Source organism: Echinops telfairi, unplaced genomic scaffold, assembly GCF_000313985.2.
Source record: "Echinops telfairi isolate 266 unplaced genomic scaffold, ASM31398v2 ScPeMD7_7;HRSCAF=31, whole genome shotgun sequence".
Classification (NCBI taxonomy): Eukaryota; Metazoa; Chordata; class Mammalia; order Afrosoricida; family Tenrecidae; genus Echinops; species Echinops telfairi.
Window position 1 is genome coordinate 6683438 of NW_022103904.1, and position 17359 is coordinate 6700796.

The 17359-nt window shown below is 40.0% G+C and overlaps 1 protein-coding gene and 1 pseudogene across 1 annotated transcript in view; one reads left to right on the forward strand and one right to left on the reverse strand.

The window, feature by feature from the left end:
• The window catches only part of SUGCT (succinyl-CoA:glutarate-CoA transferase), a 917561-nt gene that overhangs the window by 714905 nt on the left and 185297 nt on the right, over window positions 1-17359 (forward strand). The gene's annotated exons all lie outside the window — the stretch shown is intronic.
• LOC105979092 lies at window positions 2360-4121 on the reverse strand (annotated as a pseudogene).

Genomic DNA, 17359 nt, shown 5'->3' on the forward strand with positions numbered 1-17359 from the left:
TATTCATGTCAGCCTGACATGGTTTATTGAATGAACTAGATTGCTAGTTTTAAAATTTAACAATGGTTCACTGAAATATTCAATAGTAATGGTTATACCATATAGAGTCATTAAATATGAAACATAGAGTAGTTAGTACTATCTTTCAGAATCATGCTATGGGTTCTGAAATCCAATAACATCTACTTGAAGTAACTGGTAATCCTGATGATTTCTAAAAATTTGGTCCTAAAGCTTCACATTTTAGGAAAAAAAGTCACTGAAGGGAAAAAAATTGTTGAGAATTCTGGAACTTCAAGAGTTTGATGTAGCTGAAAAGATGAAAACATGAGACACTCAGCAGAGCCTGCAGAATCACAGGGATCACTTTGGGATGGCTGTACAGTAACGGTACTAAGCGAGAAGTCAGAAGCAAAGGAGGGGGAATAAAGACATCTTTTCAAACTTTGTCAATTGGTCCCACAACAAAAGTCTGTTTCTCAAACTTGCACAAGTGCCAACTCTGAAACCATGATCTTACAAGTTTAAAAGTTTTAGAGTATAAGTGGCACTTATTGGAACTCATTCCAAGCCTCTTAGAGAAAAAAAAGTAAAGAAAATCATGCAAAATGATCATGCAGCTAAAAAACACAAAATTACCAAACTTACACACAAATCTCAAAGCCAGGTCAGGTCACAGGTTTTAGGAATTCCTTATCAGAATTAAAGCTATTATAGAAAAGACATTGCACTATACTGGTATTAAAATCTGCTGATGTGATTTGTAGTTTGTAGTGGGTTTCTAATGATTGCGTAAGCCTGCCTCCTACCAATAAAAGGGCACAAAGCAGAGGCTCAGGCAAAAGGTAGTTCCAAAGTTAGTTTAAAATAGCTTTTTATGGCCCAGGTGATGCTTTTATTTTATTTTAATTTTTACAGTTTTATTGGCACATCATTTACATATCATATAATTCAACAGTTCAATCGTTCAAGTCATATCAAGGAAAATTGTGCAATCTTTACCATATCAATTTTACAGCCCACCCCTGTCCCCTCCATGGTTAAATCGCCTTTAAAATGAGTTGTGCATTCACAGTCAGTTCTAATGTACCCCCTCACAGCTCCCACCTTTATTTTTAGTTCCTGAAATCCCTTCCCTGCATCCTCTATCAACCCTTGTACCAGTTATTATCACCATGCATCCACTCCTCCTGTGCATCACAACCTGGGAAACCCAACAGAAACAATAAAAAACAAAACTGAGATAATGTGGTAGGGATAAAATAATAATATAAAGACCAGAATACAAATCATGAGTAAGAAAGAAAAGACCCCATCAACATTCAAAAAGCCAGGGAAGAAATTTCTGTAATGGGATAAGTGAGAGATACTTGCCTGCAGAACAAACTCAGGTCAGGTCTACAGAGAGGACAGTTGGCCAAGTACAACTGGCCAAGTCTCGAGTTGGGTCCAGCATAATCAAGATTACAATGGTCTTCCTGAGAGTAAGGCTGCTTGAGACTCTTGCCTGTGGCTAGAGGGGATCTGCCAGCGGCTCAGTCTGACTAGATATCTCTAGAAGGGTTTGGGGCTCCCACTGGCCTCTGTAACCTTCTACAAATTGGGAGTTCATAATTTTAGTTCCGAGACTTTTCCCTTTGCTATATTCAATTTTTTTTAATTGTCATCTTTGGATCACACAAGCTGGTGTGCTTCTTCTGTGTGGACTTGGTTGATATCTTGTTTACATGGTTGCTTGAATGGATATAAACCTTTAAAACTCCAGACATTATTCCTATTGATAACCGGGCACCATCTGCTTTCTCCACCACACTTTTCTGTAGCACCCTTATTTTCAATGATCAGGTTATGTTTTCCCTTGCTTTTATGTTTGTTTGTTTGGTTATATTTTTTAATTACTATAAATTCAAGTTTAGGGAAGCTTGTCTTTGTCTTAGAAATGAACAATAACAACAACAAAGTTTTGTTATCATTACTAACCTGAACGCACCTGAAGAGAGGAATGACAGTTATCTTGAGAGAGTAAATTTATACCATCAATAATGCAGGTGGTGACTAAACGGAGCCAACAGAACTGTTGACAAAATTATAATCTGCTGATCGTGTTGGCAGAAAAACCCTGGCAAATTTCCAGTCAACTCTGTTAGGAAAATCTAAAGTATCCTATGGGCTCCAAAGGGAACGAGGTTCGTAAAAAGCCTCCACAGAGTTTGAATGAAATACTGATTTTGAGTTACTGCAAGTTGGATATGTAAAAATATGTTGCTAGGTCATACTTACAATGGTCTCAAATTCAAATAAATGAATGCGATAAGAGCACCACTTCACAGGTCACGTGTTTCCAAGGGCTTTCTTTTCCTCAGTGACTGCTGGCAGAAGAGGTGCTCAGTGGCTTTCCAATATAGATGCCTAACCCCGAAGCCAACACATGTGAAATGAAGAGATCGAAGGGATACCTTGAGAAATTCTGGAGAGAAAATACCCCCTTTCTCCATGGCTCCACTTTTTCTCATGCTGAAAGAAGCAGAAATGTGAGGGTCCCTGGAGTGGAACTCCTTAGGTGGGATGTTTTCAGGTCACCTGGACCAGGGAGATCCCCACTCGACACTTTTCTTTATGGCCCCAGTTTCTTTCTCCCCATTTGTAGCCTCTTCTTCTGACTGAGAGTGATGGCCCCTGCCCATATGCAGTTCTATATCAAACATCGTTTGTCCTCCTCCTTGTGGGGAAGAGCTGTCACAGAGAGAATTGCCGCTTGAACTACTCTGTGCTGATTCCTGGTGTGCATCCAGAAGCATCTTCTCCATGTGGATAGAGGATGAGGAAGATATATGCTCTAGTATATACCTCCATGCTTTCATTGCCTTTATCAGTGCTGTTGCTGCTGTTCATCATGGGTAACTCCACCCAGGAACTATTGGGACTGGCTGGCAGTTGCAAAGACTGTTCATTTTCCTCACATTTGTTGCTGTTGTGCAGGGGCTGCGGCCGCTGTACTGAATTAGACACTGAAGGAGCTGCAGATGTGGCAATACCGTCCCTGGTTCTCGGGCAGCCCCCTTTCTGTGCCTAGATAATCTCACATACACAGGAGCTTGAGTGGCTGAGAGGGATACTCATTGGGCTGCTAACTGCAAGATCAGCAGTTCTAAACCACCAGGTGCCCGCAGGAGAAAGATGAGGCTTTTTTCTCTAGTAAAGATTTGGTCTCAGAAACCCAACACAGGCAATTCTATGCTGTGCTAGGGAGTCACAATGAGTCACAATTAACTGGATGTCAGTGAGTTTTGTTTTTGTTTTTAACTTTAATGTCTGATATAAAAAAAAACGACGGACGTTTTTACTACGCCATCTCTGAGTTAACTATCAGCCTTTCATGATTTGTTTAAATAAACTCTACTGAGGGTGTTACATCTCAGAACTATGTAAGGTTGCTGGAAAGATAAAGATTCCACCTTCAGGGTTCTAAGTACTGCAATCGTCATGTTATAGAGGACCGTGAGAAAGCGCAGAATGTAAACCAGGTAATGATTCCTCCTTGCAGCTGTCACAGATACTCATGTGGTCTAGAGAAATGAAGGCCAGGCATTTGTACCTTCCCCTTTAGGAATAGGGGTAGGGGTCTGCCAGGTGAAAGAGGCAATGCACAGGGTGATAGAATAGAGAAACAAGGTGTATTTCATCTGGAAAATAAGAGAATAGAAAAAGCAAAATTTTTAAATTTTAAAATCTTGAATTTATGAGCTCTCTTAGTACTCAGTGGAAAGGAAAGTATATCAATCTATAATAAGAAAATGGGAGTTTTCATTGAAAACCTTGAGGAGAAAAGTGAGGCTATACCTTTCATTGACAGCATGAATACACCTCCATACTGAGAACTTTTGCTAACCCAAGGGCGACTCACCTAGACTCGGACTTCCTGGAGCACAGAGGTAGTGGTGGACGAGAGAAGGGAGAGGCTTCAGGGGAAAGAGGTACAGAAAAGGCTCATGCGCTATCACTAGATTTTATTTTTAAATTGCTGCTACTTTCCAGCCTTTCCTAGCTGAAACTAGCATCAATTCAACGTGGAGATTCCACCAGGTGGAGAAGCACACCTTCTTGAGCAGTTTCTTGGTCATGGGAACGAGAATGCTTCGTGTGAAGTAGGAGGAAAGGGATTGAATACGTTGAGGGAAGATGAGTCTCAATTGGAATGACAGTGGTCGTCTTTGAAATCATACTACTTCACCCCTTCTGTGTTTTCGGTGCCCCCTGAGGATCAGCAGTACTCCCTGGACTAAAAGGCCTCATTTCTGATTTAAAGCAAAATTAAAACCAAAACCCGTTGTTCTTGGGTCACTGAGCTGGTTCCGACTTATGATAAGCACATGTGTTTCAACATAGACCTGTGAGCCACAGGATTTGCAAGGAAGCAACCCATCAGGCACTTCTTTTGAGTTACCATAGTCTCCAGGTGGGTTCGAATTACCAACCTTTTAAGCAGTTAGTTAAATTCTTACCGGTTTGTAGCAGTCACAAAGTACAATCCCTGACTTTCAAAAGCCAACCACGCTCACTTCCAGCAAGTCGGTTCTGACTCACAGTAACACCACGTGAGAGGGCAGAGCTGTTCCTTCGGGTTTCCCAGACTGTGAGTCTCTTCGGGAACCAAAGGCCTCATCTTTCTCCCCTCGAGTGGCTGGTGGATTCGACTTCAACAGGGAACCTGTACGCAACCCGAGCACTATGATCTCCCTAAGTTGAAAGACCTCTTCAGTTATTTCTCCAAATGTGTTACATAGCAAGTCGTTGCAATCTTGGGCTTGTAGACGTGCCTTTAAGTACAGTCTCCACTACTTGAGATAGATAGAAGAGATTTTAAGACACATCTCCACGGCTTAGGCACTATCCGTAGTATTAAAAATTTGAAACCTTCATCTTGATGCTGCTGAATTTTTCATAATCCAGTTTCATGTAACAGTTAAGGTATTGACTATTTCCATAATCCGGGCTAGTAAATCACTCACTATTCTAAAATAACCGAATTCCAAGATGTGAAAAATGGAAGATAGCACACCCAGCTTTCTCAAAATATCATCCTTCGAAGTTCTCGTCATAGGTTTTTGAAAGCATTCCCACAGCTCAAACAGAGGATGCCATTATTCACTGTATAGCCAACATGTATGTGTAGATTCTTTCGAGTGTTTTCTTTACCTAAGTCCAAGTTCATTCTCATTTCATCAACCATGGTTCTTAAGAGGGATCTCCAGATGTTGTAAAGCTTAAAATCTTGGTTTTTGACTTGCTGCCATTTTTGTTTTCCATTTTGAAACTTACTGTCAGAGGATCCAATGTATGAGGATGCCTTTAGTCCAAATCCCACCAATCTGCTTCTATTCTGCAAAAAGTAGATGTGGAAAAACCTCAGCAAGGATGTTGGTTTTTGTTCTAATATATATCGCATGGCTTGCAAAGCATGTGATTGGTCTCTTGGCAAAACCCCGAAGAGAGGAACTTTTCCAGCTGCCGTTCTCGTCACCTACCATCCTTCTCTGGAACTTGGCACTCAGTGAACCCGTGTTTAGCGTGTTTGCATCTCAGAGTCAGACTTCATTCTCAAAGCAGGACTTTTCATTTTTGTTTCTTGTATTTCCTTTGCAATAGAAACTTTTATTAGCATTCATAAATAAAGTTTTCCACATACTGTCATCTACCTCTTTTCCACCTAATTTATCCCAGATTTTCTGGGGATTGTCTGAAAATGATTCACATTGTTAGGGAACAATTTCTACATTGTTCTTCCTGGTCTCTAAATAGAATGTTGCCCTTGGTTATGTCAATGAGAAAGACATGTATGTCTCCTCTTTGGGTCTTGTTAAATCAATGAACCAAGGAAGTCATGAAACAATTCTTTCTCCTGTGGTCAGCTCTCTGTTTTCAGAAGATACTTCTGACTAGGAAATGGCTTTGCACTTTTTGAGATAAAAGTAGCATTATACCTCAACAAGTAATGGGATGAATCTGTTTCAAATACCCAGAGAGAAATTTAGATTTGATGGCCTAGGGTTGCTGGGGGCTAGGCCTTGGGCTGCTAACTACAAGATTGGTACGCAAACCCATCTACCGTTCTGAGGAAGAAAGATAATTCTCTTTATTCCTGCAAAGATTTAGTCTCAGAAATCCTATATAGGAATCACTATGAGTTGTAATTGACTCCTTGGAAGTGGGTTTGTTTTTGGCTTAGGCCACTTGGTCACCTAGTCAATTCTAGTCCCCTTGACTTGAAGAATAGACAAACTTATCTGGACAGCTTTCTATGGTGTAATTTATTATTTTTAAAATTTTTGTTATGAATTGGGTGACAGTTTACAGAGCAGAGCAGCACTTTTAGATTTAACAGTGCCTAGGCATTTTATTTCAGCTCATCCATAGCAGTGCCCTCCATGTACTGTTATGTACCTCATTTCCCCCTTCTTTCCTAGCCCTTCCGAAGATTACCATTGGACAAAGTCTGCCCTTTTTATCGTAAATAGTTGATTATTCTAAAAAGGGAGAAAGCAAGTGAAGGGGAAGTGAATATTTAAGGTAACTCTTCTAGCTAAAGTCTCTATCACCCACCAAATGACTTTCCCTTCGTGTGCCCTGTAAGAAGGTGGGAAAAGATACTGATAAGATGCACAGCTAGGAGCTGGAAATGCAGTGAACCCAGGACAGGTGAAGCCCCCCAGGACCAGTGGAGAGAGTGGCGATAGCGGGAGGGTGGAGGGAAGGTGAGGGAGAAAGGGGGAACAGAGGACAAGGTCTACATATGGTCTCCTCCCTGGGGGACAGACAGCGGAGAAGTGGGTGAGGGAGATGTTGGATGGGGTAAGATATGATAAAATAATAATAATTTATAAATTATCAAGGGTCCATAGGGAGGGGGGAACGGGGAGGGAGGGGGAGACGAAATGAGGAGCTGACACCAAGGGCTCAAGTAGAAAGTGGGTGTTGTGAGAATGATGATGGCAACATATGTACTAATGTGCTGGACACAAATGATGTATGCACGGATTGTGATGAGTTGTATAAGCCCCTAATAAAATGATTGTTTAAAAAAAAAAAGATCTACCTGTGAGTCATTGGGAACAGGATCTCCTGGTGTGGCATCCTGCTGTTTATAAAATGAACTCTCTGGGAAGCAAAGGGTATGGATGTCATTAAGCAAGAGCCAGACCTGGAACACATCCTCTGGATCTGAGATCCCGATTCAGTGAACCTTTTGGATCCAGATAAGGGCTCTACCATCAGAGGAGCAGCAGAACCAGGAGCCAGAACACTGAGCAGAGTGATGGACTTTCTCGTCCACAGGCGCTTGGTTGCTTTTGTGCAGGACAATGGTTTGTGGAGTGGGGGTGCCTCTGAGCACTTAATTAAGGAAATTGGGCTTGCTGACCCACTGAAATGGAGCTGAATGACTTCAGACTGAAGCTTACTGGAGCAGGGTGCATCTAGGCACTTAATTCAGGGAGCTACGTTTGTTGGCCTATGGAGCTTGAGCTGAATAACTTTTGAGTTAAGGTTTACAGTACAGTGGTATGCGCCTTTGAACACTTATTAGCAGACTTGAAACTTTCTAGCATGTCCTGGTAAACAACATGAGCATTTATCACTGGCATTACAATTTATTAATTGTATAAGCCCTTTAATCAGGAATTTTGTCTGAGTTTCTGGGTAGCCACTGCAATGGAGATCAGAAGCTAAAAAGGTAAAATAGTGGACAAAAATTAAGACATTACATTCAGATACTTGCCTGCAGGGTGAGTAAGGGCAATCATCTCCAGGGTTCCACCCGTTTCTATCTGATCAGTAAACTGCTCTCTTTTATGACTTTGAGTTCAGTTCCACAATTTTCTCCTCTTCATCAAGAATTTTCTAAGATGATAATTTTTAGAGCAGTTCATCAGGTCACAAGTGAATTATACTCAATTAGTATAACCCCTTCCAATCATAATCCCTTATGTAATACATGAGGGGCTACACCCCCCAACCCATAAAAATGGATAAAGCTCCACTGGGCAGAGCTTTGGTAGTAAACATTTTTCCTACTAGGTGAGCATCAAGCAACTTGCTGTAAGTTAGTGCAGCCAGCAGTGTAGCCTGGGAATGTTCTCTCAGGTCACAGTGAATTTTTTTTATAAAAGCAGTTTTGCTCGAATCTCATCTTTTGTAATGGCTGATTTAAGAGAACAGTGTGTGACTGTGAAATTTTGTTTCCTGCAAGGGAAAAATGCTGCAGAAACTGTTTGATGTTGAACACAGCTTACAAGGACAGGACGCTGGGAACAACTCAAGTGTAAGAGTGTTTTTCTCATTTCTGAAAAGGTGAAATGTTGATTGGTGACAGACCTTGTTCTGGACATCCATCAAATTCCTGACCAGACAAAAATGTCTACAAAATCCATGCCCTTGTGCTGGAAGACTGAAGACACACCATTGAAGAGATGGCAAAGTTATCTGGACTATTTTGGACCTTGTTTCAGTGAATTTTAATGAAAGATTTAGGAAGGAAAAGGGTCACTGCGAAATTTGTGCCCCGGGTTCTGACTGACCAGGAAAAAGAGCTTCGACTAGAAACGTGCTGCGCTTGGAAAGAACAGCTCCGAAGCAACACAGACTTCTTTTCCGAGGTCATTACTGGTGATGAGACATGGTTCTATCTGCAACCCTGAAACCAAACATCAATCAAGCCAAGAGGAGACACCTTCATCACCTCGCGCCCCCCCCACCCCAAGCTTGTCAAGTGAAACCAAAGATCCAGACGATGCTCATTTTTATTGCTGCTGTTTGTTTTTGATGTGAGGGGCTTAGTGTATAGGGAGTTTGTTCCACCAGGTCAGACTGTTAAGCTTTCTATTGGAGGTTTTGAAAAGATTCTGTAGCAGTGTGCAACAAGGAAGGCCTGATTTGTGGCAGACGAGGAACTGGTTCTGCCACCCTAACACTGCACCTGCTCACGCACCCATAGCAGAGTGCCACTTTTTGGCAAAAACAGCATACCTCTCTTGACACACACACCTTACTCACCTGACCTTGCTCTATGTGACCTCTTTTTGTTTCCATGAATGCAGAGGACATGAAAGGACAGTGATTTGATGACATCAAACAGGTGAAGGCAAAAATGTGGGAGGTGCTATCAGCCATCCAAACAGACGAGTTTGAAAAATGTTTCCAAAAATGGAAACACATATTTGACAAATATTTGTATTAAGTGTAATGGAGAGTACTTTGAAGGTGGTAAGGTTGTTTTGTAGAAAAAGATTAAATACATTCTTTGGGGCAAAAAATTCCTGTTTTGGGGGTGTACCCTCCATATTATAATTCTGAATGTCATACACCTGTGGCTATAGTCCCACTTTTTAAGGGCCTTGTCTGCTAACAAATAAGAGTAGCATGAGATTAACATCTGACCTTAGTAAAGGGTGTGACTAGAGCCACACTCTGGGTTTAATGATGACCTTGGTTACTGTTCATTGTAATGGCTATAGGAAATGATGTGCTGCAGCTGGGAGGAGAAAAGCTGTTTCTGGAGGGACCTAGCAGAAAACCGGGCTGGTTAAATTCATAGGAGGTCAGTGCCTTCCGAAAACATCCTGCCAAAGGTCCCGGGTCATATGTGCAGAAGGTACACTGTGATCTGTGATGCCAACTGATTTTCATATCCCATGAGGCTCAATGTGTTTTATGATATAAATGTTGGTTCAGGAAAGATCAAAATCAACTTTGGGTATAGGATGAACACAAATATTCCACATACTAAATTACCTAAGGATGCTTTTTATAATCATCTAAATTATTTATTTGATTGTTATTCCCCCAAATTCTTAAAATGCACACATGCTTTTTAGAAAAAATTGACATTTGCTCTTTTAGGAATTCATTATTCCCTAAGTGTGAATTCCTACGTGATAATAAAGGCGGGATGGCAGGGATGATAGTTAAAAATCGAGGTGCTAAGTTTTGAGAGGGTAAGGAGTGTTAATACTGTCTAATCTGGTTAAGAAGAATCATGTATTATCCTATTCAACTGTAAATTAAAGATAATCATTTTAGATGATCATGTTATCTATATAAAACATCTGACAACGTTTCTAATGCATAATCGACTGATAATAAATACTTAGTTTCTTATCCGTGGGGCAAAAGTTCCAATAACATTTGAAGATATTAAATGAGTTTGTATGCTAAACAAATAGTCTGAGCAGTTGGACTCTAGAATGAGCAATTTAGCACCAGGATTGAAAGAAGCCTAACAACTTGTGATATACCAAGACTATGAGAAACACTTACTGGTAAAGAACAAACACTAAAACCTTGAGTGTGAATAACACCTCCCTCGTTTTTTCTTCACTTCTACTGGTCAAATTGCTGTCCTTTCACGTCCCTCTTCATTTGCAGAAATAAAAAGAAGTCACACAGAGCGAGGTCAGGTGAGTAAGGTGTGTTGGGCAAGAGAGCATTATTGGGCATTATTAAGAGCTGACTCTAAACATAGTATCTTCTTTAATTTGTAAGTAGCCTTATAAGACAGGTTTAAATATCTCCTTAAAATGAGGACCTAATGTCGGGGGTTTAAATGGAGAAAAAATGTTTTGAGAAACGATGTACAAATGCGCTTTACACAATTGATGTGTGTATGGATTGGGATAACAGTTGTATGAGCCCCTAATAAAATGTAAAAAAAAAAAAATAGAATTCCTCAACCGTGTCATTATTGATATTTTGAACCAGATAAAATTCTTTTTTGTTAGGGGCTGTGTTCTGTATTGTAGGATGTGCAGCAGCATCGCTGTCCTCTAGCCACTAGGACAATTTCCGCACCCCCAATTAGTGACTATCAGAAATGTCTCCAGATATTTTCAAATGTCCTTAAGGGGGTGGGGTAGATGTAATTGTGGTTAAAATCCACTACATTGAGGAGATAATAGAATAAGATCTGGAAAAGTTGAGTAATTTTCCTACAGTCATACAGCTAGTTAATGGCAAGTTACAGTGGTAAAAGTTTTCTAACTGCAAAGTGCTTACCTATTACCTCGACTAATTCTGCCTCTGAATATTCTTTTTCTTCTTTTCCTTTCTATGTTTATAACAAATGCCTAGTTGGCATTTATCTATTATCTGTATGTGTACATCTGTAAGCACTCATGTCCACACTGATCTGTATTTCAAACTACTCCTAAACTAAATCTGCATCCTTGAACACCCATCAGACAAGAAGCAGGGGAAAGGAGCACGTAGCCCGTGTCATACAGTAGCCATTCTAACTGAGCCAGTAGGTGCACTTGCATGAAGTTTGCGGCCAGAAGTAGGAATCCCCATTTCAGGTGGCTCCTCAGTTTGCAGTGGGGTTGAGTCACCTGCATCTGGAGTCCTCACTGCCAGTTTGATTAAATAAATGAGCCCAGTCTCCAAGAGATGCTTTGAGTCATGTCAGGATATCAACATTATATCACCATTAATGTGCGCAGTCTCTAAAATACTTCTTACCCATAAGCTCTTGTGAAATAGTAATGGCATCAGATCGATGACTAGTCAGCTGGGTCTTTCTGGTTTTGTTTGTCTTTCTGCTCATCCTGGAGTTACTCTCAGAACCTCCAAACTCTTAAGTTCCAGCCTTTTCCATCGGAAGCAATTGAGTTGTTGTGGAGGTGGGAGAATGTTAATAGATTTTAATGCTGTGTTTCATTCATTCCTGCCTGTCTCTTTTATTGTAAGCAATTTCCCCCTTACTTCACAAATACATGAATATTTATTACCATGGGGGAAACTCACTACTGTTCTCAATGACCACAGATAAAAAATAATAAACATAAGAGATTAACAGGGCTCAGTGGAGTAAACAGTTTAGAGATGAAAACAACTGTCATCCAAAGGAAAACCAAAGTGACGGAGGCATGCAAAAGGACCGTGGGTTGGCAGAAAGCAAGACACAGGAGATTTAGATTATAGTGTGTAATTAGTGTGTAATTAGAATTTGAATAAATATTCATACAAGAATACTTTGTGTATAATAGTAGCAGATCCCCAGAAAACACACACAAAGAGTGAAAGTTTAACGAAAAGTATATGTTCCTGTATTCCACATATCAGGTCTAGCTCCTTTCCCAACTCACGGTGGTCTTACACATAACAGAACAAAGTGTTGCCGTTGTTTCACCTTCTTCATGGTTCTTGCTTCGTGGAAGTCAGTAATTTTGGCTGTTGTGTTAATTCCTCGAATTGAGGGCTTCCATTATTTTAACTGACCCTCTACTTTCCCAAATATGATGTCTTACTGGTCTTTCCAACATAGGCCAATTGAAGTTTCGCTATACTCACTTCTATGGAATGTTCAAAAATAGTAATCGGCATTTTATTTAGGCCTTTTTGTTTTTTATTCTGTTTATAAGTTTATGACCCCTTTATGCTCTAAAGGAAAAAAAATCTTGACTTACCGAGTTTTGTTTCCACTGTGCACGTAGTAGATGGTCAAGAAATCATGGCCATATCAGGGACTGATGAAGATAAAAATTGTATAGTTTAATGATATTCAACTAACGGCTAACATGGAACAGACAGGTACAGAGGAATGAGAATGCCCCGGAGAACTTGCGGCAGCATTTTTCCCTGGTGGCCTGAGTGAACTTACTGCTCATTCACTCACCTAGTCGGCCAGCAAGCTTACTTTCTCCAAGAGTCAATGGGGACAAAGACAGAGAAATTCATAGAAATGACTATATAGTGTTATAACTTTGTTTAAAACCAGAAAGGGAACGAGTCTGATCCAGCCGGATTGGGATGAGCAAAGACTTTGCAGAGCACATGAGCTGAACTTTGAAGAAGGAACAGTTGTTCAGATGTACATTCTAGGCACAGGGCCCACAGTCCTGCAGAAAGGGCAAACGCTTGGGGGAAATGGTTCTTATACCGAAGGCATGGGTGGCAGTGGATTAAGGGTCTATTGAAGAGGAAAATGTAATGTCCATTTAAATGTCAGTACGTAGAAACAAACAGAAGAGGGTGTTGCAGTAACACGGGTGGGATACATATTCATATGACTTGAACCAAAGGAGAGGAGACGAGGGGAGGGAAGATGCACAGAATTGAGCCACTGAAGGTGCACACCATGAAGGGTGCAGTTCCAGGCAATCCTTTAATCTAAGTCACAGAAGTCTGCAGTGTGGACTGCGGATGCCTTAGGATGGGTCCGTCTGTAACAGGTTTGCGTTCTCACAGCTGAGGGGAACTATCTCAGGATGGCACTAAGGTTCAGCTTCCGCATGTGGTCAGCAGGTCAGAGGGCGAAGTAATCACCCTTTCCTTACCTTTGCCCTGGAGATTCAGCTGCTTTGCGTAATAAATTTCAGGATGTCCACATTGTATTTTAAAATAGCTGGCCCTTTTTTTTCTTGGACTTTTTCTATGATTTCCATGCTGACTTTGTTTAATTGGTTAGTAAGATTGGGATTACCATTCAGTGAGGGTTGGAACATTACATTTTACTACTCAAATAATTGGTGAGTTAAAAATACTTTCAAGAGTTTATGACTCATACTTTTCTACTCATAGGGAAGGTACTGTGGATGACTGTGGACACATATGATTTGGGTACAGACTGAAATGTCACTGAGTTCTCCAACTCTGATCTGATGGGGAGGCTGGACACACCATCATCTCCTGCCACCAGTGTAGTGCCTGAAATTTCTTAAGAGTCACAGATATTTAGATTCAAGTTTTATTGTCTGCTCTGGTGAATCACATCTTAAGCTTCCATCTCTGACACCATGTTTTAGGTGTTAAAAGATGGTAGGTTTTGAGAGGGGTGAATGATGATTGAGAATTAAGAGGTCATAGGGAGGGTGGCACATAATTGACCTGGTTTACAAGTTTGCATTGGATACATTTAGTTTAGTTCAATTTGATAACAATTTTCAGAGAATATACTGCATGTATGATGCATGTCCTATGACCCTCAGAGATAGATAGTTCTGATCCGTAAGGGCCCATGGATCCATGATGACAATCACAGTGTGATGGGACAAGCTTCTGGGTGGGCAGAGCGTGAGTGGGTATCTGTGTGCAGATGGACACTGGGCACAGAGGAAGGAGAGAGGAAGCAATGTGAAAGGCACCCTCAGTAGGGAGGTTGTCTGTGACAATACCTCTTTCTTTATAGAAATGAGACCTTTGTCGAGTGATGGACTCCTTGGAGTCTGTTTGCTCACCCATGAACTTAACAAGCAAGCAAACAAAAATGTTTGCTGTCAACTCTAACTGTAGTGACCCCTCTGTGTCAATACCCCCGTGTTCCCTGGGGGTTTCAGTGGGTGGTTTTCCAGATTTCCAGGCCTCAAACTGCCAACCTTTCAGTTAATGATCGAGTGTGCTCTGAGGATGACAGTCTCCCCTTCTCTCTCAGAGACCTACTGTAAAAATCAAATGAGCCCATTAATGCTAAAGAACTTGAAACATTTAAAGAGTGACTTAAATGCACTTAGTTAATTAGCTGCGAGCACTAACATTTTCTTGGGATCAGTCAAAAGCCTAGGTGTGATCTTGCAATGAGCCTAGATGATAATTGCCTTTATTTTACAGTTACTATATTTAGGGCATATTATGTGCTGGCTATTGCACTAGCACTTCCCATTAATCATCTCATTTAATTCTTTTAACAGTTCCTGTGAGAGAGAGAGACTCTTAGTACCCTCCTCAAGTTAGAACTGAGGAAGCTGCGATTTCAATCAGAAACCCTATGGAGCCGTATTACTCTACCCGTAGGGTCACTCTGAGTCACACAAAGAGGGAAGTAGCAGAATAAAAATTGGAATCCAAACTACTTAATTTAGTCCACTAATCCCTTAACTCTGAACTTTTTGAAAATTTCTCCCCTTTGGGATTTATTTAAGTAGCAAAACCTTGGTAGTTTTCATAGACAGCCGCATTTATCTCTTGATTTACACAGAAGGATGGAACAGGAGAAGAAGAAGATGACATTGATAAGCGTGGGTGGAGACATCCTAAATTTTGTGGACCAAATACAACCCTTAAACTTTGAAGATGCTTAGACTTCCTATGAAAAGACTGCCTTACATGCTTTGTTAGCAGTAGCTAAATGTGTCCACACTCTCACCTCCTATCACATTTTACATAACTAGAGCGCTTGAAAGCATTCAAAAGAATTAAAAGGTGGATTTATTTAGGTCTTGCTTCATTGGAAACTTACATTGTGGGATTTAAATGAAGATGAGAGAGTTAATAATTGAATCTACACAGGGAATCCATAATGGGACATGTTTTAGATATCAAATCAACTTAGAAAGCTGATAGAAATAAGCCAGTTATTTGATTTTTGATACATTTTCACTTGTTCAGCTTCCATATAAATTGTTTTTGTTCTGACTGGAAATTGATAAATGCCAGGGAGTATGCGCCATGATTTTCAATCCTTGAAATCAAATGAGTGCATAGATTGCTTTATATTGAAGTATTCCCTCCTGCTGAATATATTCTCTTTCTGAGTTCAAGGAGTAATAATTGCAATAGCCATGGTTATATTTTGTTAATGGCCAATAGTATGTATGTGACTGATCCTTGCTTCATTATTTCATATATATAAGTATATATATATGCAATAAATCTTTCATATACATGTATTTATGTATCTATATTAAATCTCCATATATGTATGAAATTCGTATACACACATCTATCTATCTATCTAGGAGAAAAAAGAACACCCAAAAATTATAACTAAACCTCAAATTTCTCCTGAATTGAGGCACAACAGGTTAAAAAAACAGGATGTTAAATAAAAGATTGGTTGTTTAAAGCCACCAACTGTTCCACAGGGACAATAAGAGGTAATCTGCTTCCACAAAGATTTACATCAGAAACCCTGTGGAGTACTTTACTCTGTCCTATAGGCTCATTATGAGTCTGAATTGATTTGAAGGTATTAAGTTTGATTCAGCTTTTGGTATCTATACTAAAATAAAGCAATTGCCCCCCTTTTAGAATTTACATTATTGGCAAATATCAAAGTGAATCTCGGAAGAGACTATGACACTGGCTCTTGATTAAAGAGTAGCTAAAGCAAATGGAAGAAATGAGTTAAATTAGCTGAACAAAAAATTTCAAAGGACAGTTTGAGAAGACTAAGTGAATTAAGGATTTGTGCAAAGTCGTGGAGTTTTACACAATTGATCTATGTATTGTGATGAATTGTATGAGCCCCAATAAATTGATTTAAAAAAAAAGCATAATAAAACAAACAACAAAGGAAAAAAAATCAACAGACACACTTACAAGAAAGAGTGATAATCAAAACTTACTGGAAATTCAGATCAAGATGAGGGGAGGGGGACGTATATTTTGGAGAAAATGATTACATTTATATTGGTGGTAAAAAGGCAGGATAAAATGCTTAACAATACTTATATAGAACCCTGGGGAGAATATGCGTGGTAGTATGTTCCAAATTGGCTATATTTGACCTTGTTTCTATACAGTCTTGGTGCTCTGGCTGTATGCTTTGGGACTTTGAACTCTATTCTATCAAGGTGCACAAAATCCTTCAGAGCCCACGGCAGAAGGGCTCCATGTGAAAAGCCCACCATTGGGGAGAAGAAGCAGATGATTGCCATCCCAAGGGAACAGAGCTGCTGATCCTTGGAGTTTGGTTCTGATCTCTTGGCTTGAAACTCTCCAATGAATGGTGGGCTAATTCTACCATATATTTACTATTTTGATGCCTTCTTTATTTTCTTATTACATATACTAATCTGGTAGGCATAGTTCGGCTTGTGTGAATGAGTGTTATTGAAAGTTTTGCCTTATCATCAACCTCTATTGTGTGGGTAAAGAGTGTCCAATGATGTAAGAGTTTAATTTGTACAAGTCAACAACTTAGTTATTGTGGTTCATAGTCAGCATATACTTCTATAATTTCCTCTCCTCAGCCCTGTTTAATATTTGAAACCATTAGTTAAATTAATGACACTATTAATAGCGTTCCTTTATGCCCAGTGGTATGATTTATAATCTTTCATAAAATGATGGTGTCTCTAAAGTGAAACAAAAACACTCATAAATCATAGATTATGTGTGGATTTGGGGATCACTTTTAATTCCAGCCCCAATCTAAGAACAAGGAATTCTTATGACATGTTTCTGCTTAATGCTAGCCCTCATGAAGAGATCACTGAAGATATGGGTTCTATAGCAAAGTGTGGTGCAGAAACCAGATGGTGCCTGGCTATCAGAAAGAATGCCATCTGGGGTCTTACAGGCTTGTCTTCAAACAAAAAAAACATCTAACCATCTAACCAACTAAATCCACAGGAAGAATCACACCAGCCGG